General features: G+C 38.0%; 1 long non-coding RNA gene across 1 annotated transcript in view; it reads left to right on the top strand.

The window, feature by feature from the left end:
• LOC102167253 overlaps positions 1-26,559 on the top strand; it is a 169,151-nt gene that overhangs the window by 77,500 nt on the left and 65,092 nt on the right. The gene's annotated exons all lie outside the window — the stretch shown is intronic.

Here is a 26,559-nt window from a genome sequence, read left to right on the forward strand (position 1 = left end):
GCAGTTTCTACTTCATTATTGGTTATCACAAGATAATAGCTACAATTCCTTGTTGCTTATCTATATTACATATAGTAGTTTGTATCTTTTAATCCCTTTCCCCTAATTTGCCCCCTCCTTCAGTAAGCCCAATTTTGTTTTCTGTATCTGTGAGTCTGTTTCTGTTTTGCCTACACATTCATTTGTTTTATTTTTTAGATTCCACATATAAGTGATATCATCCAGTATTTGTCTTTCCCTGTCTGGCTTAATTCCATTAAGCATAATATTCTTTAGGTCCATCCGGATTACTGCAAATAGCAGTTCATTTTTTCTGATGTCTGGGTAATATTCCAAAATATATACAATCACATCTTTTTAATTCAATCATCTATTGATAGGTCTTGGTTGTTTCCATGTCTTGACTACTTTTTTTATTTTTTAATTTTTTAAAAGCCTTATTGAAGTATAGTTGATTCACAAGGTTGTGATAATTTCTCTGTATAACAGAGTGATTCAGTTGTACGTGTACACACATCCATTCTCTTTTAGATTCTTTGATTTTAGGTAATATGTGTCCTTTGTTGTTATTCTTCAAGACTTTTTCTTTTCTCTACACATTTCCGTATAGATTTTAGAATCACTTGTCCATCTCCAAAGGAAAGCCTGCAGTAATTTTGAGTGGGATTACACACAGCTTGTAGATCGATTTGGAATTTGACCTCTTTACAACATTGACTCTTCCAATTCATAAACATGATCTAGCCTTTCACTTATTTGAGTTTTCTTTACCTATTTCATAATGTGTTGTAGCTGTTGTGGCGTTCAATGTAGAGATCCTCTGGAGTTCCCACTTTGGCACAGTGTACTAAGAATCCGACTGCAGTGGCTTGGGTGGCTATAGAGGTGCAGCTTCTATCCCTGGCCCAGTGCAGTGGGTTAAAAGATCTGGCCTGTTAAAAGTCCTTGGCCTGGGAATTTCCATATGCCACAGCCATAAAAAAATGTGGTGATCTTCCGTTAATTTATTTCATTATTCATTGCATTTTATCTTTTATTGCCCAATTGTCTTAAGAGTTCATCAATTTTATTAATCTTTTAAAGTTCCAGCTTTGGGCTTTGTGGATTGAAGCCATATATTTTTTTTTTTTCCTTTTTGGGAAAAAAGAAAAACATTTTATTTTATTTCACAATAATTCCAGATTTACAAGAATTGTGAAAATGGTACAGAGAGATCTCATGTATTTTTTCTCTTAGCTTCCTCGAATTTAACATCTCACATAACCATGGGTGCATTTTTTACAACTAAAAATTTTAACATTGGTACAATACTATTAACTGCAAACTTTTCCCCCATTCCCCAAATTTTTCCATGAGTATTCTTGCTTTTTTTTCCCTTCCTAGATCTAGTCCAAGAAACCTTCTTTTTTTTTTTTTTTTTTTTTTGTCTTTTGTCTGTTTGCTATTTGGGCCGCTCCTGCGGCATATGGAGGTTCCCAGGCTAGGGGTCGAATCGGAGCTGTAGCCACCGGCCTATGGCCTAGGCCAGAGCCACAGCAACGCGGGGTCCGAGCCGCATCTGCAACCTACGCCACAGCTCATGGCAACGCTGGATCCTTAACCCACTGAGCAAGGGCAGGGACCGAACCTGCAACCTCATGGTTCCTAGTCGGATTCGTTAACCACTGCGCCATGATGGGAACTCCCCAAGATACCTTCTTACATTTAGTTGTCATATCTCTTTAGTCTCCTCCAGCCTGTGATGTTCTCTCTCTGAGTTACTGTTCCTGATTCAACAAACTTGAGAAAAGACAACTCTGTCCTTGGAAAGCAAGGCACCGAAGCTCTTCTTAAAAAAAAGTAATGGTAATTTTAAAAATAGTGTTTTGGTTTTCTGATTATGATGATATCTTGTGCTCATTAAAAATATTTAGAAAATATAAAAAGTAAGGAATAAAATTAAACAACTATAATCGAAATGTCCAAGACAAAGAAATATTCATATTTTGAGGTGTTCTTTTCTGTTTATTTTCTCATTTAATTTTTTTAAAAAAACTAGTTTTTGATGATATCTTGTCCTCATTAAAAATATTTAGAAAATATAAAATGTAAGGAATAAAATTAAACAACAATAATCTAAATGTCCAAGAAAAAAAATGTTCATATTTTGAGGTATTCTTTTCTGTTCACTTTCTCATTAAAAAATTTTTTTTAAAGAACTAGTTTTTGGTTTCATCAACTTCATTTTTTGTCATCTTCTATTTCATTAACTTTTGTTCTTTATATCCTTTCTTCTACATATTTTGGACTTTTCTCTTTTTTTCCTAGCTTTTAATATGGAAGTTTAGACCTTTTATTTTAGATTATTTTTCTTGTTTACTTTTTTTTTAGGGCCGCAGGTGTGGCATATGGATGTTCCCTGGCTAGAGCAGCTGCCAATCTATGCCACAGCCACAGCAATGCCAGATCTGAGCCATATCTGTGACCTACACCACAACTCATGGCAACGCTGAATCCTTAACCCACTGAGTGGGGCCAGGGATCAAACCTGCATCGTCATGGATGCTAGTGAGGTTTATTTCCACTGAGCCACAATGGGAACTCCCACATACATCTTTAAACTGATAAATTTCCCTCATGGACTGCTTTGCTGTATCATACAGATTTTGATGTGTAGGTTTTTCTTTTGATCCTGTTCAAAATATTTTCTAGTTTCCTTGGAAATTTCTTCTTTGGCTGATGAGTTATTTACAAGCCTATTTGCTTAATTTCTAAATACTTGAAGCTTTTTCATATTTTCTCTTGTTTATTACTAACTTCAATGTGGACGGAAAACCTACTCTACATGTTACTTCTTTTAAACTTAACTGAAGTTTATTTTATGGCCCAGAGGATTACTTTATCTCAGTGAAATTTCCATGAGTACTTGGGAAACAATGTGTGTTTTATTGTTGCTGGGTGGAGTGTCTATAAATGTCAATTAGGTTAAGTTGTTTCAAAGTGTTGTTCAAATCTTCTGTATCTTTACTGATTATTTTTGCCATGTTAATTAATGAGAGGACTATTAATATCCCTAACTAGAATTTTCCTTTTGGTTAAGTTATTTGAAGCTTCATGTAATTCGAAGCTTCCTTATTCAGTACATAGGCATTTAGGATTATAGCTTCTTGATTAAAGACATAATTCTTGATTTTGAGGAAATCAGATTGCCCTCATAAAGGGGGTGAGCCTCATCCAATCAGTTGAAAGTCTTAATAGAACAAAGACTGACCTCCCCTGAGCAAGAATGAATTCTCACAGGAGATGGCCTTGAACTTGAACTGCAACACTGGCTCTTCCTTGGGTCTCTAGGCTGCCAGCCCACCTTGTAGATATTGGACTTTCCAGCCTCCATAATTATCCAAAGCAATTCCTTAAAACAATTAACCAATCTCTCCCCCCCCCAGCTCAGATTGGTTCTGTTTCTATGGAGAACCCTCATACAATTATCTTTAGTAAATTTTTCATTTTTGATATATTTTTCATGTCTAGAGGTTCCATTTGGTTGTCTTTTTTCATGTTTTTAATATCTGCACTTATTATGTTCACACTATTCTTTATTCTTGAGCATGTTTGTAATAGGTGTTTAAAAAAATCTTATGTGCTATTTCCATTATTTCTGGATCTGTTCCATTTGATTGTTTTTTCTCCAGTTGAGTCAATGGCCTTTCCTTTGTGTGCATGCTTCCCTGATGTCTCTTCCTTTACTTATGAAGACATTAGTCATATTGGATTAGGGTTTATGACCTCATTTATGCTTAACTACCTTTTAAAAGGCTCCATCTCCAAAAAAACATTGAGGGGGGTGTTAGAGTTTCAATGTATGATTTTTGGGGGACATGTGTTTCAGTCCACAACAGAGGTGTTGTTTTGTTTTGTATTCCCTTAACAGTGCCATTTAATGAGGTTTTATTCTGTCAGGGAGTTATGTTGCTTGGGGAACGGTCTGATTCTTTCAGGGCAGTTTTGTTTGGGCAATTCCATTAAAGCCTTTGCTCTAGATCTGGTTTAGCCCCACTGCTAGGGCATGGTCCTTCTCACTCTACCAAATAGTGATCAATGATGAGTCACTTCTCTAGCAGGTCAGAACTTAAGTTTCTTTCAGTCCTTTCAGTTGTCAAAGTGTTCAGCATACAGATTGCTGGTCGTTATATTCCTGGCTTTGTGGAGTTTCATCCTATGAGTGCACACCTTAGTATTGGTCAGCAAACTGTAGAGGACTCTGAAGAGTGTTCTGAAGCTCTTTCTCTCTGTACACCCCTCTCTTCTTTGGAATTTTGCTTCCACAAAGTCCAGCTGTCTCAGCCTTCTCAAATTTAGATCTCTGTATCCTCAATTAGGCAAGATTGTCAACCTGCTTGGGGTTCTCCTCTCTGTCTATGGTCTGTGAAGTTCCTCTGGTCAAGAGCTAGGGAAAAAACAGGGCTTTTCTTGTTTTCATTTTTATTTTAAGAGATCATAGCCCTGAAATGACTGTGGTTCAGTATTTGGAAACCATTATTTGTATATTTTCCCACCTATCTAGATGTTTACAGTAAGAGGGCACATGAGTCCCAGTTAATGTATATTTATTCCTCCATATTTAAGAACTATGGAGGAGATAGAAAATACCAAAAAGTGTGTCTAGATTTTGTATCTGTTTTATTTCACTTTGTTTCAAAAGCTTTCCCCACATCATTAAAACTCCTTAGGAATACTGTTTGAATTGGATGCCCTATATTTTGACTGAAGAGCAAGGCCAGGGATAGATCATATGCTAAGGCTTGGCTCAGGTCCTGATGAGGTGTTTGCAGACAGGGCCGGGGGGACACTGGGCTGTGGGAAGTAGGACGTGCGGGCTCTGGGCTCCATGAGGACAAATGTGATGTCCTCCCTTACAATTGCACTTTTATCCATTCTCTCAGATCATATCCTGACCTTGCATCTTGCCAAATAAACACCTCTTGCTTTAGATAAATATCTTGTTGTCCAGGCAGCTGAATACAAATGGGAAAAGCATGGCCTTTGGGTGCCAGCCATATTTAGCCTTGAGGCTCTTAGCTTCTCGGTAATTTTTTGCTCTTGGGAAAGACATGGTACTTCTTCAGAGCCTCCATTTGCTCACCTATTAGGCAGAGAATGAGTATAAGCACCTCAATGGGCTGTTTTCAGGTCTAATTGAGATAATATCCTCAAGAGCATTGGGTATCATATCTGACACAGGATAGGTTTTCTCTAGTGGCCTAGGATTTCTTTATAAAATCAGGTGTAAAACTATGGGCTGGATATGTTCAAGCATGAGATGAACTGCAGGGGACTTGAATGCCAGAACACCTCTCTATGTCATTTCTTGCCCCTCTTTGTTTGAAGATCTGAAAATGAAACCAGGCAGATGATCCCTTCAGAGGTTATCATCAAATTCATGGTTGTGAAAGTCTGGTGAACTTGCCAGGTGGGGCTTGTCTTTATCTGACAGTGTTCAGGACCGGCTGCTCAGGCAACAGTGTCTGTCCCTTTGACAATCTGGGACATCAGCTGTCCAGCTTTTCATGAGGGCTGCCAGCAGCTATGACCAGGACAGGCTGTGGTGTCTACTACACATATGAGACCAATAGGGATCATCACAGAATAGTTTGTATTTGGGTTACAGGCAATTAAGGGCTAGATCTTTACAAAAGACTTTTCATTCAGAGTCTAACAAGAAACTCAATTTTTGCATACTGCTCTTTGCCTTATCTTTTAGCCAGTTCCTTTCCTTTCATCATTTCTGCTGTCCTAATACTTCTATGCCTATGTTTCCTCTTCTTGGAAAGCCCATTCCTCCATCCTTGTCTGGCTACCCTGATTCATCCTTCAGAACATGGCCCCTGGGTGGCTCACATTTCCTTCCTGGACATTCGCTTCCATCCTGGCTCTTACTATTTAGTCATACCCTGCTTGTTCATACACATCGTCTGGTACCTAGCAGGTATTTTTTGAATAGTTGAGGAGCTAGGGAAGGAAGATAGTTAATCATTTACTCTGATAAATAACATAAATAGAGGGCAGAGGGATTATCCAAGGAGAGACAATTCTTTTTATTCTTTGCATTGTAGGAATGTCATAGTTCAGATCGTCACCAGCGTGTGGGCATATGAGAAGATTCAGAAGGGTCACCAGAATCTGCTTGAGGCATGTACAAGTACTCCTTTGCTTGCTTGTTTCTTCATTCACTCCTTCAATCTCTAGTATGTGTGCCAGGAACAATTCTAGATGCTGAAATATCACCATGAACAAAACAGAAAAAAATGATCCCCATCTTCCTGGAGCTGATTCTTTAGTTGGGGGTAACTAATAGAATGAATGAAGAGCTCCAATAGGCCAGGTGGTGATAAACCTGACAAAGAGAAATTAGGCTTCATTTTGGGTGTGGGAGAGGAACTACTTTAGCTGGAATGACCAGGGAAGCTTTCTCTGAGAACATTTGAATAGAGACCTGGATGAAATAAGGAGCCAGGCATTCATATTCGGGGGAAAAATTATTCCAGAGAGAAGGAGCAGCAGTAAGAAGCCCTGGGTGAGAGAAGGCCTGATCACAATAACTGTCCTATTTCTCTCAATGGTAAGATTTTGTATTTTGTATTTTATCCTTTTGCGTTACAGCTCTCAAAAGATAAACCAAATAATGCTATAGGTCCATTTCACCACATATAGTGGGCTTATTCCTGGAAATGTGAGGGTATCTATGTGAATTTAATTTTTGTAATATTAAATTCCATTCTAAAGGCACACGGGAGCATATCTTTTTTTTTTTTTTTAAATTTTTTAGCTATTTCTTGGGCTGCCCCCGTGGCATATGGAGGTTCCCAGGCTAGGGGTCGAATCGGAGCTGTAGCCACCGGCCTACGCCAGAGCCACAGCAATGCGGGATCCAAGCCGCGTCTGGGACCTACACCACAGCTCATGGCAACGCCGGATCCTTAACCCACTGAGCAAGGGCAGGGACTGAACCCGCACCCTCATGGTTCCTAGTCAGATTCGTTAAGCACTGCGCCACGACGGGAACTCCAGGAGCATGTCATTTTAAGAGACCTCCATGGCTAATTCTTTTAATAGTGAATAATCAACCTTAGACAATCCTTTAGGTTCTTTTCATTTTAAAATCCTATGGCTTTATGTCTCTACAGAAGCTGGACTTCACATGTTTTCGTGAAGGTGTGCATAATACCACATTAAGTACATTTAAATGGCAGTCAGCAGTTAGGCAGGTAAAATTTCATTGGAAGAGATTGAATTTTTTTTCCCTGGAAGATAAGGTTTGTCAATCTCTACCTTACTTCCCCTGTTATGCAAAGATGGCAGCTCTGGGCATAAAGGAAACTGAGATTAGAAGTCAAATGACTAGGAAAAAAGACTATAGAGTAGCTCTATCCTAAATCTCTATTTAAAAGAGCAAGCCAACATTTCTTAAGGGAAATAATTCCTTCTGAATTTCAGTTCATGTGGGCTGTGTTATGATGGGAGCAGGTAAGGATCATTCAGTTCTAAATTTTCTTCCAATCTCCCAATATCGTCTTAGTTATTGTAAACAAAGGGAAAAATTAAATGAGGCATAAAATGACTCATGCAGTGTGTGTGTGTGTACTTTGTGTGTGTGTGTGTGTGTGTGTGTGTAGGAGGGTTTGACATATGAATGTTTTCCGTGTCTCCATGTAAAGGTCTAGTTTAGGCATGATGAGTACATTTGCGAGTGCAAGGATGACATTGGCAATATGGCTCCTACTGGAGATGTTTTTTTGTGAATGGATTGTTTGCTTGGGTACCCACTAGGGTATGACATGATAACCTCATATGCTTTTTAAACTGTTCATTTAAAATGATTTATTAGCTACTGAAGCAAAGATGGAAAATAAAGAGAACAATTACATATTATTCATGCAGAGTAATTTTCTGGTTTGATCAAAGAGCTGATCCTCAACAAAGCCATTACAGAAGGTTCATCCTGCAGCCATTCATCTTTCTGAGCCACCATCACCAACCCCATTCATCCATGCTGCTTGGACTTCATTTGCAGCCTTCTTTGCTCAGCTGTGGATGGGAGGGAAGTCTATTTTCTTTTATCCTCCTCTTTTTACCATTAGTGAGACGGCAGGCTTGCTGGTTCTGAAGGCAGTTTCCTGTGCTGAATTCTTGGGAGGTTGCACACTTAGGCTCCGAAAGCAAACAGGTCATCATAATGCTGAGGGTACCTCTCAGCAGCAGAACCGTTTGTTTAGTAATGGCTAAATGAAATCATCTTCACAGCAGGCCCATAGGTATCACCTACATCTGCAGTATCAGTGTGACAAGGGGACAAATGACGGTCTGTTTGGAATTGCCTTTGGGTGAAGGTCTTAGCCTTGTCCTCCTTCTATAACGTCTTCCAAGGTCTCTCTTTGTATTAAGTTCATATAACTCCTGTCTGGCCAACTCATCTGCTGCTCTTCCAATCCAAATTTTGGGTGGAGTTTGTCCATGTTTGTGATTTCTCTAACTAGATGGTAAAGGCCACTTGCTCATTCACCAGTGAATAGATACTCTAGGGCTACTCTGGGCCAAGCACCGTTCCTGAATCTGGCTGTGTGGATTCGCATGGTCCTGGCAGTGCCTGTTATCAATCTAGAGTCCACTTACACCTGGCAATTTTATAGATGGATAATGTACCTCAGCAGTGCCTGATTCATTGCTAATATGCTAGTGCTGGCAGCAATAAAGGAGCTTTTTGGTCTAGCGGGCTTGCAATGAATGTTGATAGTGATGATGCAGATGGAGATGGGATGGGTGTCAAGGATCAGAAAAAGACACACTGACACTCAGTTCACTTTTATTCATTCCTTCCCATATCCTCAAGGTTCAGGGGTTCTTTCTCTCTCATACTGGATGGTTTGGCAGAGAGCCCCCTTGGGTTTTGAACTCTGACAAAGAGCTTATATATCAGGGCTATTTTAAAAGAAAATTAAACAGAACCCAACGTTTTTAAAAAGTTTTTCAACATTTTATTGTGGAACTAAAAAAAATTGTGAGAGATTAAAAGCAAAATAATAATTGTGTGGACCTCATTGCCTGTACTTGACCTAGTCTTGGAAGATTGCATGTAAAACAAAAATTTGTAACTCAAGTTCTATTTTAAGTCCACACTGAAGAGTTGTTATTTAAAGAAATCCTGTAAAAAGAATAACCAGAACCCCTTGAATGTTAGAGTTGGCAGGGGGCAGCAGATTTTTTTTTTTTTTTGAAGGAGGGTGGGAACATGACTCTTACAGCAATCTTCGTTTATCCCCAGACAGATGTGGCAGGGAATCATGGTCTTATTCTTAGGGAACTTTGGGAATAAAGAAAAAAGAAGAAATGGATCAAAAGTTCTGCAGAGGATGGACAATGGCTTTATTTTTCTCCACTGGTAAAAAATGGTTCCCTGTCTCCCACTTCCCAGAAGGGATTCAGGAAAATGGCCTCAGTTCGTTCTGAAAGGGCTGGGAGGAGAGTGGGAATGCTCCGTGCTTTCACTGGCGAGATCATCATTTCTCAGGAACCCCACGATGCAGTGTTGTAGGGAATGGGGGCACTTCCACTTCTGTAGGGAAACATTCTTGAGGATGTGATTGTAATATTTTGTTCAGAAAAGAGGCAAGCAAAACCATCTGTTTGAACATCTAGATTGGCTATGGGAATCCCCTACTTTGCATATACTGGGGGCATTTTGTGGGTGGTTATCTTGAGAAAAAACACAGGGAAATTTGGTTTCAGACCCAACATTCCACAAGGAAATGGAAATTTCACTGTTCCTTTCTGACAAAAAAGGTCATCTTGCTGTTTGTCTACAAAGCTAGGGGAAATTGGCTGTTGAGTATTTTGCATTTGGGAAACACTGGCCCAAATGCAAAGAAGTTGGATGTTTTCTACCCTCCCTGCCCTGTTTTTATTTAAAAAGATGCTGGATTCATGAATCATTGGGTGAAAGCTGGAAATACAGCTCCTCCCATCTTAGAAGATGAGTGCTTAGTGCAAGAGGAGAAACCCAAAATCAAGGCTGCCCTAGACGGCAGGGATGTATATACTGAAACTATAGCTGCTCTAAAGTTCTGGGTTATAGGAAACACTGGTCTCTCTTGTGCTTGATGAAACCACATTAAAAAAAAACTTTGGCAAGGTGGGAATCTCAGGCTCCTCCTAAAGTTTCCAGCAAAGCCTCAGAATAATTACCCTTCAAGCAGGGTGCTGACATAATTGACAAAAGGCAGAATGAAACTGTGGGCTCTTTGTTAAAAAAGTACAGTTAAAGATATTAAAACATAAACCTTTTCCTTTAAAAATATTTTATTAGTTATAAAACATAGTGGTGTAATTGTGATACATGAGTGACAACAATTATAAATAGTAAAAAAGATAGTTTGGCTATCATTTTATATACTATAATAAAAAATACTTTATCAAGGTGATATTTTGATTGAATCATCATAAGATTATTCTGGCTCTTTTCTGGAAATTCATTAATCAGATTTATGAAAAATTTATATTTTTAGCAATTTCATTAAAAATTTTTTTTTTCTTTTTAGGGCTGCACCTGTGGCATATGGATGTTCCCTGGCTAGGGGTTGAATCAGAGCTGTTGCTGCTGGCCTATACCACAACCAAAGCAATGCCAGATCTGAACTGCATCTGTGACCTACACCATAGCTCATGGCAACGCCAGATCCTTAACACATTGAGTGAGGCCAAGGATCGAACCTGCATCTTCACAGACACTATGTTGGGTTTTTAACTCACAGAGCCACAACAGGAACTCCAGGAATTTCATTTTTTATTGATTTTACTGGAAAGCAGTGCCAGTTACTGTTTGTAAGTATAAGATCACAAATAACTTTGGATAGTTTAAATTTTGAGAAGACTCTTTAGGCTGATATAACATCATTGGAAGTTTAGAGTATCTTATCAGCTGTAACAGCATCAGGATACATTTCTAAAAATTTATTCTGAAATATAGTCCAGTATTTCTAGAGCAGATGATTCTTCCCTAATAGTTTTCTAAAAAGATTGAACTCATCATACAAATTAGTTTTGTGTACATTTGAATTTAATTTTAAATGTCAATTTTCTGAATGGCATCTTAATGTTTTCTCTGACATTACCTTGTAAATATTCTGGGAGCAACTAAAAGTGTATTCACAATTTGTGTCTAATTCTCAATGTTTGTTTAGGGGGTCTATTGTCTGTCTTCATACAAGGACAAATTAATTTATTTAAAAATTAAAAAAAAAATTTTGTCTTTTTAGGGCTGTACCCATGGCATATGGGAGTTCCAGGCTAGAGGGTCTAATTGGAGCTACAGCTGCCAGCCTATACCACAGCCATAGCAATTCAGGATCTGAGTTGCATCTTCAACCTACACCACAGCTCACTGCAACACCGGATCCTTAACCCACTGAGCGAGGTCAGGGATGGAACCCATGTCTTTGTGGATACTAGTTGGGTTTGTTACCATGACAGGAACTCCAATTTAAAAACTGTCCTTATTCTTCAAATTGGTTCATTTACAGTTTCATATGAAAGTATTATTTTCCGTTGAAGTGACAACCTTTGAATTCAGTTTCTATTTCTAAGCCTGTGTGTATTTGCTTTGCAATGTGGCCAGAGTTTTCCAAACCGGAGATTATGAACTCTTTGATATGCTTTCTTGCAATGGCCATGTGTGCATTTTTATTTTGTAATAATTTACTGACAGTTTCTTGCCTAAAAACCAGCAGTTCCTGTCCTGACACTCAGAACAGGGAGTTCGAATTCATGCAAGTGTCAGAGGACTGAACTCCGGGGACTGACAGGCGAGCAGTCCTCCCACTGCTGGGGCTGTGGCTGCCCTCATCACCACCCATTTGACTCAGGTCCCAGCCCTAGCTTCCCCTCAGCGTCCCTGACATCCTGCACTGCCCGTGGCCTGTACTGCTGCCTGGTGTGCATTGTCTCTGCTCACTCATATCCTCCGCTCTCATCAGATTTCACTTACAAAACTCACATCCAAAGATAACATTATGAAGAATTTCAAAATAACTCTAGGGCCTTAAACCAAGCATGGGCCCTTTCTGGAAGTGAGCCCCTCTGTGACAGGTCATAAGCATGTGAAGCCAGCCCTGCCTCGACTAGAGAATGTGGCCTGTTAAAGAATGCAGTTCCTGGATTTGGAATTAGGGTGATGGTGGCATCATAGAATGTCTTTGGGTGTGTTCTTCAGCCTTTTGAAAAAGTTTAAGGAGGATGGGTATAAGATACTCTGTATTTTTGGTAGAATTCACCTGTGAAGCCATCTGGTCCCAGACATTTATTTGTGGGTAGTGTTTTTATGACATATTCAATTTCATTTCTAGTGATCGGTCTGTTCAGTTGATCCATTTCTTCTTGATTCTTTTTGGACAGGCTATAAGTCTCTAGAAATTTGTCCATTTCTTCTAGGTTGTCAAATTTGTTGGCATATAATTGTTCATAGAGTTCTCTCATGGTTTTTTTGTATTTCTGCATTATCTGTTGTGACTTATCCTTTATCATTTCTTATTTTGTTTATTTGGGCTTTTTCTCTCCTCTTCTTGGTGAGTCTAGCCAGAGGTATGTCAATTTTGTTTACCTTTTCAAAGAACCAGCTCTTGGTTTTATTGACTTTTTTCTATTGTTTTTTTTTTAATCTCTATTTTATTGCTTTCCTCTCTGATCTTTATGATTTCCTTCCTTATGCTGACTTAAGGTTTTATTTGTTCTTATTTTTCTAATTCATTTAGGTATTGGGTTAAGTTGTTGATTTGAGATTTTTCTTTTTTTGTTTTTTGAGGAAGGCCTGTATTGCTATGAATTTCCCTTTGAGCACTGCTTTTGCAGCATCCCATAAATTTGGTGTGGTTGTGTCTTCATTATCATTTGTCTAGAGGTATTCTTTAATTTTCTTTTTGATTTCCTCATTGACCCATTGGTCTTTTGGTAGCATGTTTTTTAGTTTCCACGCAGTTAGTTTTTTCTCATTTCTTTTCCTGTGGTTGATTTCTACTTTCATGCCATTGTGGTCAGAGGAGATACTTGAAAAAATTTCTATACTCTTAAATTTGTTGAGGGTAGCTTTGTGCCCCAGTATGTGATTGATCCCTGAGAATGTTCCATGTGCACTTGAGAAGAATGTATATTCTGATTTTTTTGAATGTAATGTCCTGAAAATATCGATTAGATCTAACTTTTCTATTGTGTCATTTAGGATCTCTGTTTCCTTATTGATTTTCTATCTGGTGGATATATCCATTGATGGGACTAGGGTGTTACAGTCTCCTACTTAATAGTATTTAATTGTATTCCCATCAGTTTCACCTTTTATGTCTGTTAGTATTTGTTGTATGTGTCTGGGTGCTCCTATATTAGGGGCATATGTATTGATGATTGTAATATCCTCTTCTTGAATGGATCCTTCCACCATTACCTAGTGTCCTTCTTTGTCATTCTTTATGGCCTTCATTTCAAAGGCTACCTTGTCTGATATGAGGATTGCAACTCCTCTTTCCTGGCCTGTCCATTGGCATGAAATATCTTTTCCCATCCGTCACTTTCAATCTATCTGTGTCCCTTGCCCTAAGGTGAGTCTCTTGTAGACAGCAGATTATAGGTTTTTGCTTTTGTATCCAATCTGGCCCTCTGTGTCTTTTGATTGGAGCATTCAGTCCATTGACATTTAAGGTGATTATTGATAGATATGTATTTATTGCCATTTTAAGCCTTGTTTTCCAGTTGATTCTGTGTTTATCTTTTTTATTTTTTTTTGGTTAGATGGTTTCCATTTATTTCATGCTTGAGTACTTTTCTCTTCAGTTTTTGTGAATGTAATATTTGGTTTTGATTTGTGGTTGCCCTGCTTTTTAAGTATGTTAACCCCTTCCTATATATGCTTGCTTTAGCCTGATAGCCAAATAGGCTGAAACACGTCATTCAAAAATTTTTAAAAATATAATCTATATTTTCTTATTTTCCTTCCCCATATTATAAGGTTTTGATATTTTATTTATTTATTTATTTATTATTTTTGAACATCTTCATGTTTAGATCTGTATGCTGGCTTATTTAAGTGATTGCTTTCCAATTGTGGTTTCCTCCACCCTATTTCTTCTTACTTCTTTTTTTTTTTAATTTAGAGAAGCCCTTTCAGAATTTCTTTTACAAGGGTTTTAGTATTGCTATACTCTTTTAGCTTTTGTTTGTTGGAGAAATTCTTTATTTCCTCTTCTATTTTAAATGATATTCTTGCTGGATAGAGTATTCCAGGTTGCAATTTTTTTTCCTTTCAGAACTTTAAGTATATCTTGCCACTCCCTCTGGCCTGTAGTGTTTCTGTAGAGAAATCAGCTGATAGCCTTTTGGGGGTTCCTGTATAATTAACACTTTGCTTTTCTCTTGCTGCCTTTAGGATCCTCTTTTTATCTTTAACTTTTGCCATTTTTATTATAATATGTCTTGGTTTGGGCCTGCTTGGGTTCAAGTTATTTGGGGCCCTCTGTGCTTCCTGAATCTTTATCAGTTTCCTTTAGATTTGGAAAGTTTTCAGACATAATTTCTTCAAATATATTTTACATCCTCTTTTCTTTTTCTTCTCCTTCAGGAATTCCTACTATGTTTAGATTAGCCTGCTTAATATTATCCCATAGAGCTCTTATATTGCTTTCATGTTTATTCATTTGGTTTTCTGTCTGCTGCCTGATTGTGTGATTTCCATTATTCTATCTTCCAAGTCACTAATTTGTTCTTCTGCATTATTCAATCTGCTCTTTATTGCCTTTAGCTCAGTTTGCATACCTGCAAATGAGTTTTCTAGCTTTTCTTGGCTCCTTCTTATATTTTCTAGTTCCTTTTTAAAGGAATCTGCATTACTGTTTGTGTCTTCTCTTAATTTCTAGATATTCAGCCTTAATTCCTTCAGTATTCTTACTGTTTCCCTTTTGAACCCAATGTCTGTCAGACCCTAATTCCAAAACCAGACAAAGTTACCACCAAAAAAGAAAACTATAGGCCAATATCTCTGATGAATATAGATGCCAAAATTATTGTACAACTGCAAATGTAATAAATTCATTGAGTAAATAAAAAAATTCTCAACAAAATTTTAGCCAATAAAATCCAACAAGATATAAAAAGATCATAATCCATGAGCAAGTGGAATTCATCCCAGGTGCACAAGGATGGTTCAACATATGCAAATCAGTCCACGTCATACACCACATTAACAAAAGAAAAGTCCAAAACCACGTGATCATCTCAATAGATGCAGAAAAAGCATTTGACAAAGTCCAACATCCATTCACGATAACAAAAACTCTTACCAAACTGGGTATAGAGGGAACATACCTTAACATAATAAAAGTCATCCATGACAAACCCACAGCAAATATAATACGCAATGGAGAAAAGCGGAAAACCTTCCCACTAAAATCTGGAACAAGACAGGGATGCCCACTCTCACCACTGTTATTCAACATAGTATCGGAAGTCCTAGCCACAGCAATCAGACAAACAAAAGAAATAAAAGGCATCCAAATAGGAAAAGAAGAGGTAAAATTGTCACTGTATGCAGATGACATGATACTATATATAGAAAACCCTCGGACTCAACCCAAAAACTACTCAAACTGATCAACAAATTCAGCAAAGTAGCAGGACATAATAAGATTGACAGTCAGAAATCAGTCACATTTCTGTATACTAACAATGCACTATTAGAAAAGGAATACAAATAGAATACCTTCTAAAACTGTGCCCCACAAAAATCCAATATCTGGAAATAAACCTGACCAAGGAGGTGAAAGACTTATATGCTGAGAACTATAAAACAATCAAAGAAGATACAAAGAGATGGAAAGATAGCCCATGCTCATGGGCTGGAAAAATTAATATTGTAGAAACACCCAAAGTGATCTACAGATTCAATGCAATCCCTATCAAATTACCCAGGACATTTTTCATGGAACTAGAACAAATAATCCCAAAATTGATATGGGCCCACAAAAGAGCCAGAATTGCCAAAACAATCCTGAGGAACATAAGCCAAGCAGAAGGCATAACTCTCCCAGACTTCAGGCAATATTACAAAGCCATAGTTATCAAGACAATGTGGTACTGGTACCAAAACAGACATAGAGACCAATGGAACAGAATAGAGAACCCAGAAATTAACGCAGACACCTATAGTCAGTTAATCTTTGACAAAGGAGGCAAGAACATAAAATGGGAAAAGGAGTCTTTTCAGCAAGTATTGCTGGAAAACCTGGACAGCTGCATGCAAATCAATGAAACTGGAACACACCTTGACACCATGCACAAAAATAAACTCAAAATGGCTTAAAGATTTAAATGTAAGACAAGACACCATCAAACTCCTGGAAGAGAACATAGGCAAAACATTCTCTGACATCAACCTTACAAATGTTTTCTCAGGCCCATATCCCAAAGGAGCAGAAATCAAAGCAAAAATAAACCAGTGGGACCTAATCAAACTGATGAGCGTTTGCACAGCAAAGGAAACCAAAAAGAAAAGAAAGAGACAACTTACAGAATGGGAGAAAATATTGTCAAATGATGCAACTGACAGGGACTTAATCTCTAAAATATACAAACAACCTATACAACTCAAAAGCAAAAAAGCCAACAACCCAACTGAAAAAGGGGCAAAAGACCTGAAGAGACATTTCTCCAAAGAGGCCAACAAGCACATGATAAGATGCTCAACATCTCTGATTATTAGAGAAATGCAAATCAAAACTACCATGAGGTACCACCTCACACCGGTCAGCATGGCCATTATTAATAAGTCCACAAATAACAAATGCTGGAGGGGGTGTGGAGAAAAGGGAACCCTCCTGCACTGTTGGTGGGAATGTAAGCTAGTACAACTACTATGGAAAACATTATGGATGTACTTTAGAAAACTATATATAGAACTACTATATAACTCGGCAATCCCATTCTTGGGCATATATTCAGACAAAACTTTCCTTGAAAAAGACATGTGCATCTACATGTTCATTGCAGCACTAGTCAAAGTAGCCAAGACATGGAAACAACCCAAATGTCCATCAACAGATGATTGGATTAGGAAGACGTGGTGTGTATGTACACAATGGAATACTACTCAGCCATAAAAAGGAATAAAATAATGCTGTTTGCAGCAACATAGATCGAACTAGAGACTCTCATACTGACTGAAGTAAGTCAGAAAGAGAAAGACAAATACCATATGGAATCTACTATACTGCACAAATGAACCTTTCTACAGAAAAGAAAATCATGGACTTGGAGAACAGACTTATGGTTGCCAAGGGGGAGGGGGAGGGAGTCTGGGGTTCATAGATACAGATTATTGCCTTTGGAATGGATGGGTATTGAGATCATTTTTTTTTTTTTTTTTGTCTTTTTGCCTTTTCTAGGCTGCTTCCGCGGCATATGGAGATTCCCAGGCTAGGGGTCGAATCGGAGCCGTAGCCACCGGCCTACGCCAGAGCCACAACAACACGGGATCCGAGCCGTGTCTGCAACCTACACCACAGCTCACGGCAATGCCAGATCCTTAACCCACTGAGCAAGGCCAGGGATCAAACCCGCAACCTCATGGTTCCTAGTCGGATTCGTTAACCACTGTGCCACAATGGGAACTCCAGAGATCATTCTCTGTAGTACTGGGAACTATGCCTTATCGCTTCTGATGAATTTATACGTGTATGTTTAACCAGGTCAACATGCTGTACAGTAGAAAATTGACAGAACACTGCAAACCAGCTATAATGAAAAAATAAAACTATTAAAAAAAATAAAGGATGCAGTTCCTTAGCACAGGCAGCCTAGCTTAGTTCCTGGCAGATTATCTTCATTGCCAGCACGTTCTTGCTCACATCTAACCTGGCCTCAAAGAGGCCATTCTTTTGTATTCTTTCTCCAAACATTTCACCCTTCACATGTATCAAAGCCTTTCATTTTCACCTAATGAGCAAAGGTTCCCCTGGGCACACACTAGCACCTTTTTTCACTTCTGGGGACACTTTACTTATTATGGGATTTCAGAGTAGAAGTTCCTTCCTGGTTCCTCTAATTCAATGGGTCGCCACTCTGGTGCATCATCCTGCAGGATTTTAAACATGTGACAGTCCCCATTCCTATTCTTAGAGACTCAGATTCAGAACATCCAGGATGAGGCTCAGGAAACTGCATTTCCCCAACATTAGCCCAGGATTCTGATGGGAATCAGATGGGCAGCCTGCTTTGGGGCTATCTGATGATTTTTCTGGTTAGGAATTGGTCCAAGATTCCACATTTTCATTCCCTTATCTGTCCTTGGCTCCAGGGCTCATCTCCCTCTTCCTGCCATTTGTCACGCTTTATTTGACTCAGCAGTCCAAGCCCCATCTGCTATAATATCCCATCTTCAACCACATAGTTGTAAAATGGAAGAGGCCACTCTTTCTGGACGCACCTCTTATGTGAAATCCTTTCTGCAGCTCTGAGGCTCTGTGAAGTCACTTTCAACCAAGGTAACAAGGAAGGTACCAGGTTAACAAGTCCTTGTCAAGCTGGCATCATTAAATGGAGAAGTGTGTGAGTGGGCACGTGCGTGTTTGTATGTGCATGCATGAGTAGGCTAGGTGGTGATAAATGATGGAAGAAGTTAATTAGGATGGACTCTAAGTGCTAGGGTCTTTCAGACTAGAAATACCAAAACTGACAAAGCCTAAAACTCATGAGTGGTCCAGAAGGATCAGCAAGCACTAGCTCATCTAGTTCATGAATATACCTTTTGAGGCATAAAAGAGGTAGTTTTAACCACTTGAACTCATGAAGATAATCTCCGTTTCACTGCAGTAATAAAAAACCCCAAAATCTTAGTGGCTGTGACAACTCCCATCACATGTCCACTGCACGCCTTCTGGAACTTGGCTTTATGTCCCTTCTTTTTGCGACTCAGTCTGATGGTTCAGCCCACCCCCAACAGAGCAGTTTTCCAGCAGAGGGAACATCCTGCACAGGAATATAATGTTCTGGCCCAGAAATGAGCCATCATTTCTGCTCACGACTCTTTGGCCAGAGCTAGTCACATGGGCTATAGAACAGAGAGAAAGAGGTTATACCAAAATGAGAGCTGTAAAGCACTCTACAAGTTCAACTGTGCTTTTGAAGTAATTTAAAGGAGGTACCACATTATCCAGTAGAGGTAAGCAATTAACCTAAGGAGAGAGTGAGTCTAGAAATAGGCCCATTTAGAAGGGTTACATATTTCTATGGATAAGACATCCCCAGCAGTGAAGGCTGAAGGAGCCATTCTCGGAGAAGCTGACTGAAATGAAAATGTTTCATGTTTTCTTTCCTTGTAGCAGAAATTCAGGTGGTAAACTGGGCTTTCTTCCTGGTTCACTTCCTGAGTATTTTTTTTTTTTTTTTTTTTAGTCTTATTCTTCTCCTGTCTCTATGTAGATCCTGATGGTGAGGAAGGAAGTTGATGGGTATGATTCTAGGTCCTGGAGCCTAGAGGCGGCTGAATAGGAGTTCCTTTTCTAGTTCTCCCATAATTCTATGATATCCTAGATCTTAATCACATGCCCCGTAGCCACCTTGTCACCTGTCGCAGTATTTGATTCCTTATTATGTGATTGCATTAGACAGAAAGTTCAAATTAAACTGGAGGCCCTCATTTTATTAGGATCTGGGACTTAGAACTTTGAAGTTACTACAAATAGATAAGAAAACTGTGGGTCCCAATGTAGGATTTGGGACAATCAGGTATGATCAAAGCATTTTAGATCTGAGTTTTAGAAGTTGTGGAAAGTAAAGTATAGATGTAAAACAAAAGTAAATCTCTGGACATCCTAGAACTTGGAGAAGATATTCAACTTTTAGGAAAACAAGTTGATTTTTCACTGACATACTGTTATCTTAAGAATTGCACCACTCTCAAGAGTTCTTGCTTTGGGGTCAGAGAAACATGGACTCAAAGCCAAGCTGTATTTTTAAAAAAATATTTTATTGAAGTGTAATTGATTTACAGTATTTTCTGGATTTCTGCTGTACAGCAAATTGATTCAGTTTATCTATCTATCTATCTATCGATACATCTAGTCTTTTACATTACGGTTTATTACAGGATATTGACTATAGTTCCCTGTGCTACACAGTAGGACCTTGTTGTTTATCCATCATATATATATATGATGGATAAATAAATATATATATACACTATTTTTTACCTCTTATTCCCAATTTCCCAGTCCATCTTTCCTTCTTTCTCACCAACCCCCTTGGCAACCACAAGTCTGTTCTCTGTATCTGTGACTCTATTTCTGTTCTGTAGATAGATTCATTTTAGATGCTATGTTTTAGATTCTACATATATGTGATATCTTATGGTATTTGTTCTTCCTCTTTCTGACTTAGCATCACTTAGTTTGATAATTTCTAGTCATATCCATCCTGCTGCAAATGGCATTATTTCATTCTTTTTGATAGCTGTGTAGTATTTCATCGTGCATATATATCTTTTTTGGGGGGAGTTTTTTTTTTAAGTATAGTTGATTTGGAATGTTCCAATTTCTACTGTACAGCAAAATGACTCAGTCATACATACATATACATTCTTTTTTTAAATATTATTTTCCATCATGGCCTATCCCAAGAGATTGGATATAGTTCCCTGTTGTACAAAGTAGAACCTTGTTGTTTATCCATTTTAAATATAATAGTTTGTATCTGCTAACTATTGATGGTGAGTAGTATTCCATTTGTATGTATAAATATACCACATTTTTATCCATTTATCTGTCAATGGACTTTAGATTCCTTCCATGTCTTGGTATTGTGAATAGTGCTGCTATGGACATAGGTGCCATGTATCTTTGAGTTATAGTTTTGTCTGGATATATGCCTAGGAGTGGGATTGCTGGATCATATGGTAACTCTATTAATTTTCTGAGGGAACTCCATGCTATTTTCATAGTGGCAGCACTAATTTATATCCCTACCAACAGTGTAGGAGGGCTCCCTTTTCTCCACACCCTCTCCAGACTTTTTAATGATGGTCATTCTGGCCAGTGGGAAGTGGTACCTCATTGTAGTTTTGATTTGCATTTCTCTAATAATTAGCAATAAAGAGCATTTTTTCATGTGCTTATTAGCCATCTCTAAGTCTTCTTTGGAGAAATGTCTATATAGGTCTTCTGCCCATTTTTTTGATTGTGTTGTTTGGTTTTTTTTTTTTGGTTATTGAGTTGTATGAGTTGTTTGTATATTTTGGAAATTAAGCCCTGTGGGTCCTATTCTTGGCATATATTTTTTTCCCAGTCTGTAGATTGTCTTCTCATTTTGTTTATGGTTTCCTGTGCTGTACAAAAGCTTGTAAGTTTGATTAGTTCCCATTTATTTATTTGCTTTTATTTCTATTGCCTTGGGAAACTGACCTAAGAAAACATTGGTATGATTTGTGTTAAAGAATATTTTGCCTATGTTCTCTTCTGGGAGTTTTATGGTGTCATGACTTTTGTTTAAGTCTTTAAGCTGTTTTGAGTTTATTTTTGTGCATTGTGTGAAGGTGTGTTCTAAGGTCATTGATTTAGTTCATGCAGCTGTCCATTTCCCAAACCACTTACTGAAGAGACTCTTTTTTTCCACATTGTATATTCTTGTCTTTATCAAAGATTAATTGACCATGGATGTGTGGGTTTATTTCTGGGGTTTCTATTCTGTTCCATTGATCCATATGTCTATTTTTATTCCAATACCAGGCTGTTTTGATTACCATAGATGTTGTAGTTATCTGAAGTCTTGGAGGGCTATGCCTCCTACAAAGTCAGGCTGTATTAGTCAGAGTTCTCCAGAGAAACAGAACCAATAGGCTATCAACTATCTATCTATCTATCTATCTATCTATCTATCTATCTATCTATCTATCTATCTCTCTGTCATCTATCATCTCTATCTCATCTCTAGCAGTCTAGGAACATATCATGTATCAACTCTTTTTAAATAAACATCCATATTAGAGGAGTTGACTCACATAGTTTTGAAGGCTGAGAAGTCTCAAGATCTGAAGTTGGCAACCTGGAAACCTAGGAGTGCCAATGATGTAAGTCCTAGTCTGAAAGCTGACAGAATTGAGACCCAAAAAGGACTGATGTTTCAGTCTAAGTCCAAAGGCTGGAAAAGACCAAATGTCCCAACTCATGAGTCAGGAAGGAGGAGTTTGCTCTTTTTCAGCCTTTTTCTTCTACCCAGATCTTCCACTGATAAGCTGAAGTCACCCACATTATAGGAGGACAATCAGCTTTACTCAGTCTACGGATTCAAAGGTTAATCTCATCCAGAAACACCCTCCCAGACACACTCAGGTAATGTTTGGCCAGCTGTTGGGGAATGCTTTGGTCCAGTCAAGTTGATACATAAATTAACAATCACAGCAGCTGTTACTTAGGAGCTGTGTGAACTTGATCGAGTTACCTAACATCTTTGTGCTTAATTTTCCTCCTCTATAAAGTGGGATAATTAAAGTGTTTACTCATAGGGTTGTCCTGTGGTCTGAAGGAGAATATGTAATGATTCTTAGTGAAAATTTACTGAGCATGTAGCATATACCTGGCACTTTGCTACTGCCACTGTTATCATCAACATCATCATCCCAACAAAAAGTGTTGATGATGGGTCCCCTCTCATCCAGGGTGAGTTGAGTGAGGTGGGGTGGGAGGGGTCTGTGGGACAATATAATTGTTGTCTGATATCACAGTTTCATGGTTCAATTGTTACATATGCCTCTTTAAATCTGTATTCCTTTTCTCTGTTTTATTTGTTTATTCTTTGGGTTGCACCCATGGCACGTGGAATTTCCCAGGTCAGGGATCGAACCTGTGCCACAGCAGCCACCTGAGCCACTGTGGTGACAATGCCAGATCCTTAACCTGCTGCAGCACAAGGGAACTCCCTCTTTTCCCCTTTTAAATGTTAGTCTCTGTTTCATGGAGCATTTCAGTCAAATTTATTTATAGTTAACGTGTTGCTCAGTAGATTAGTAAATGCCATCCAAAGAAATATGGATCTTTCTGAGCCTCTTTAAGGAAGGCAGAGCTGAGAGGAACTGCTTTGCAGGAAACCGCTTTGTCTGAAGGTGACTGTTAGCCCAGAGGCTGATAATTCAGGAAGTTCAAGGGAGTTCCAAGCTAGGCCAAAAAAAAAAAAAAAAAAAAAAAAAAAAGGCTTCTCATCTTCATTTTATTTGCTGTTAGATAAAGTGGAATTTATATTTAATATGCCTGACAAACTCCATCACTTCTTTTATATGTAGGTTTATTGAGGCATAATTTATACACAACAAAATTTACTCATAAAATTTACAATTTGATGAGTTTTGACAAATGCGTACAGTCATGTAGCCACCCAAACAAAAAAGATGTAGGACATTTTTATTACCCCCTCAAAGTTACCTGCATCCTTTGCAGTCAGTCCTCCTCCACATTCTGAGACCAGTAACCAACCACTGACTTGTTTTCTGACGCTGTAGTTTCACCTTTTGTGGAATGAGATGTTCACGGATTTGTGTGGTACAGAACTGTTCATGGCTGGCTTCTGTCCTTCAGCAATGCTTTTGGGCTTCATCCCTGTTGTGGAATGTCTCAGTAGTTCTGTTTATAATTGCTGAGTTGTATTCCACTTGTAGGGGTGTACTAAAATTTTTTAATCCATTCTCTAGATGAAGGACAGTGGTTTGCAGTTTTTAGTTATTATAAATAAACTCTTAGCATTCCATACAGGTTTCCGAGCAGACATAGTTTTTATTTCTCTTGGGTAAATAGCCAGTAGTGAGATTTCTGGGTTGTATGGTCAGTATATGTTGAACATCATAAAAATTGCCATATTATTTTCTAAACTGGCTGTACCAGTTGCACTTCCATGAGCAGTGTATGAGAATTCCCATTGCTCCATACCCAAATTAGCCTTTTTAATTTTAGCTACAAGTGAGGAATATGAGCTTCTTTTCAAGTGTTTATTGACTATTTGTGAATTTTTTGGGTACAGTTTTTGTTTTAATTATTTGCTCATTTTTACTGCTTTTTTTCTTATTTGAGTTGTAAGAGTTTATATATTATATTCATTTTTTTTGTCAGATATGTTTTTCAAACATTTTCACCCAATATATTACTATTCTTTTAATTTCTATAACAGTCTTTTGAAGAACAGACATTTTAAATTTTGGTGAAGTCCAGTTTATGGTATTTTTTCTTTTGTGGCTTATGATTTTTTTGTTCTATCTAGGAAGTCTTGAGTGACCCAAAGTCTTAAAATTTTGTCTTGCTTTCTTTAAGAAATGTTATTGTTTTAGCTCTTGCATTATCTATGTATATGGTGTAAGGTAAGAGCTGGGAATATTTCTTTCATTCTTTCTGTCTGTTTACCTATTGATATCCAACTGTTTCAAGCACCATTTGTTGTAAAGCCTCACTATTGAATTACCATGGAATCTTTGTTGCAAATCAGTTGGACTCTCTTCGTTTTATTCATCTATGTGTTTATTCTTATATCATTACCACATTTCTGACTTCTGTGTCTCCACATTTATTCTTGAAATCTTAATGTGTGTCCTCCAATTTTGTTACTCTTTTTCAAAATTGTTTTGGCTATTCTAAGTCCTTTGCATTTCCACATAAATTTTGGAATCAGTTTTCCAATTTCTAAACAAAATCCCACTGGGATCTTGATTGGTATACTAAACATTACTGATTTCTTAATCTATGTATTTCAGTCTTCTTTATCTTAGGAAAGTTTGTAGTTCTCAGTATACATACAGATATTACAAATATTTTATTAGATTCATTCCTAAATTCTTTTTTTTCTTTAATGCTATTGTAATGGTATTTTATTTTATTTTAATTACATGTTTTCCCCATTTTTGGCCACTCTGTGGCATATGGAGTTCCTGGGCCAGGGATCAGATCTGAGCCATAGTTGTGATCTATACCGAAGCTGAGGCAATGCTGGTTCCCATCCCACTCTGCCTGGCCAGGGGTCAAACCTGCATCCCAGGACTCCAGAGACACCACTGATCCTGTTGCGCCATAGTGGGAACTCCTGTGATGGTATTTGAAACTTTAAATTTCCAACTATTTGTTGTTAATATATAGAAATAATTTTTTTTAAAGCCATCCTTCCTCTTTTAACTTAGTAGGTCTTTGCTTTTAAAATGAGTTTCTAAGTGTATAGGTAGACCTTATTTTATCCAATTTGACAATAATTAGACTGTTTAGACTGTTGACATTTACTATTTACATTTAATGTACAGGTAATAATACATTGCTATTTACATTTAATGTTATTATTGATATGATTGGATTTAAATCTCCCATCTTGCTGTTTTTGATTTGTCCTGTTATTTCTCATATTTACATAAATATAAGAAATATATATATTTCAGTCCTACATTATTTCATATATATTAATAGTTATAATTACCTTTGCTTATTATCCTCTGAGGTATAGGCTCCTACGGCATGTTGAATAAGGATAAATGGCTTTGGTATCAGTTAGCTTTACTATGAACTTGGGAAAATTACTAAGCAATTTTGTCTCAATTGTCTCGTCTCTACAGTGACAGTAATAGCACCCTTCCCACCCATAGAGTTCCAAGGGGGTGAAAAGACATAATTCCTACAAATTGTGTAACACAGTGAAGAACTCATCGTAAGGGCTCAATATAGAGAAACCATTTTTCAATCTAAATTATATCATAAAGGTGACTTCATATTTTTATGAAATCTTTATAACTATCATTTTAATGGCTGGATAATAGTCTATAATACAAATACAAACCACTATGACTAACTCCCTCCCATTTAGTTTAAGTTGTGGCCATTCTAGATAATACTATATAGTTAATGTCTTTTTTTCCATATAATATCCTTTCTGTTTTGGTTTACTGATTTCCTTTAGAAAAATCCTTGGAATGGAGTTTCTGGGTGTAAAGGATATGAACCTTGACATGGTTCTTGCTACATGTCCAAACATATCTTTGGGAGTCACAGTAGGGACTGGAAAAAGATGTTACCCTCCATTTCTGATTCTCATGGGAAAAAGGAGGTAATCTCTGCTTACTTCCCCTTGAAAGAGGCAACTGCATTTTGCCTCTTCCTCTGTTGAGTGAACTGTTGTGGCCTTTCCTACTCATCCTAATGGCTTGATACTCACACCTGAAATCCATTTCCGTGGTTCTGGAAAATTGCGAGGCTCATTTTTCTGTGGGTTGCCTCTGCTTGGAGCCCCTCCAGAAGAAAAGCAGCCTGCTTTTGATGGTGAGAGTCTTCTTTGCAGCTCTCTCATCATTTGGCTCAGCTGGAAGCAAGCATTCTCTGGTGGGAGGTTGGGGGTGGCAGTCGGGGGGAAGCGGTCCTTCCTGAGCTGCTTAGAAATTTTCAATGTGAGAGGCAGGCCTGGTGTCCCCTGCCTGAGACCTGATTTCTCATGCAGATGCCATTGCTTGCAGATAAGCTTTCCTTTTTCCACAGTGTCAGCCCCCAG

Source organism: Sus scrofa, chromosome 14 (genome assembly GCF_000003025.6).
Source record: "Sus scrofa isolate TJ Tabasco breed Duroc chromosome 14, Sscrofa11.1, whole genome shotgun sequence".
NCBI lineage: Eukaryota > Metazoa > Chordata > Mammalia > Artiodactyla > Suidae > Sus > Sus scrofa.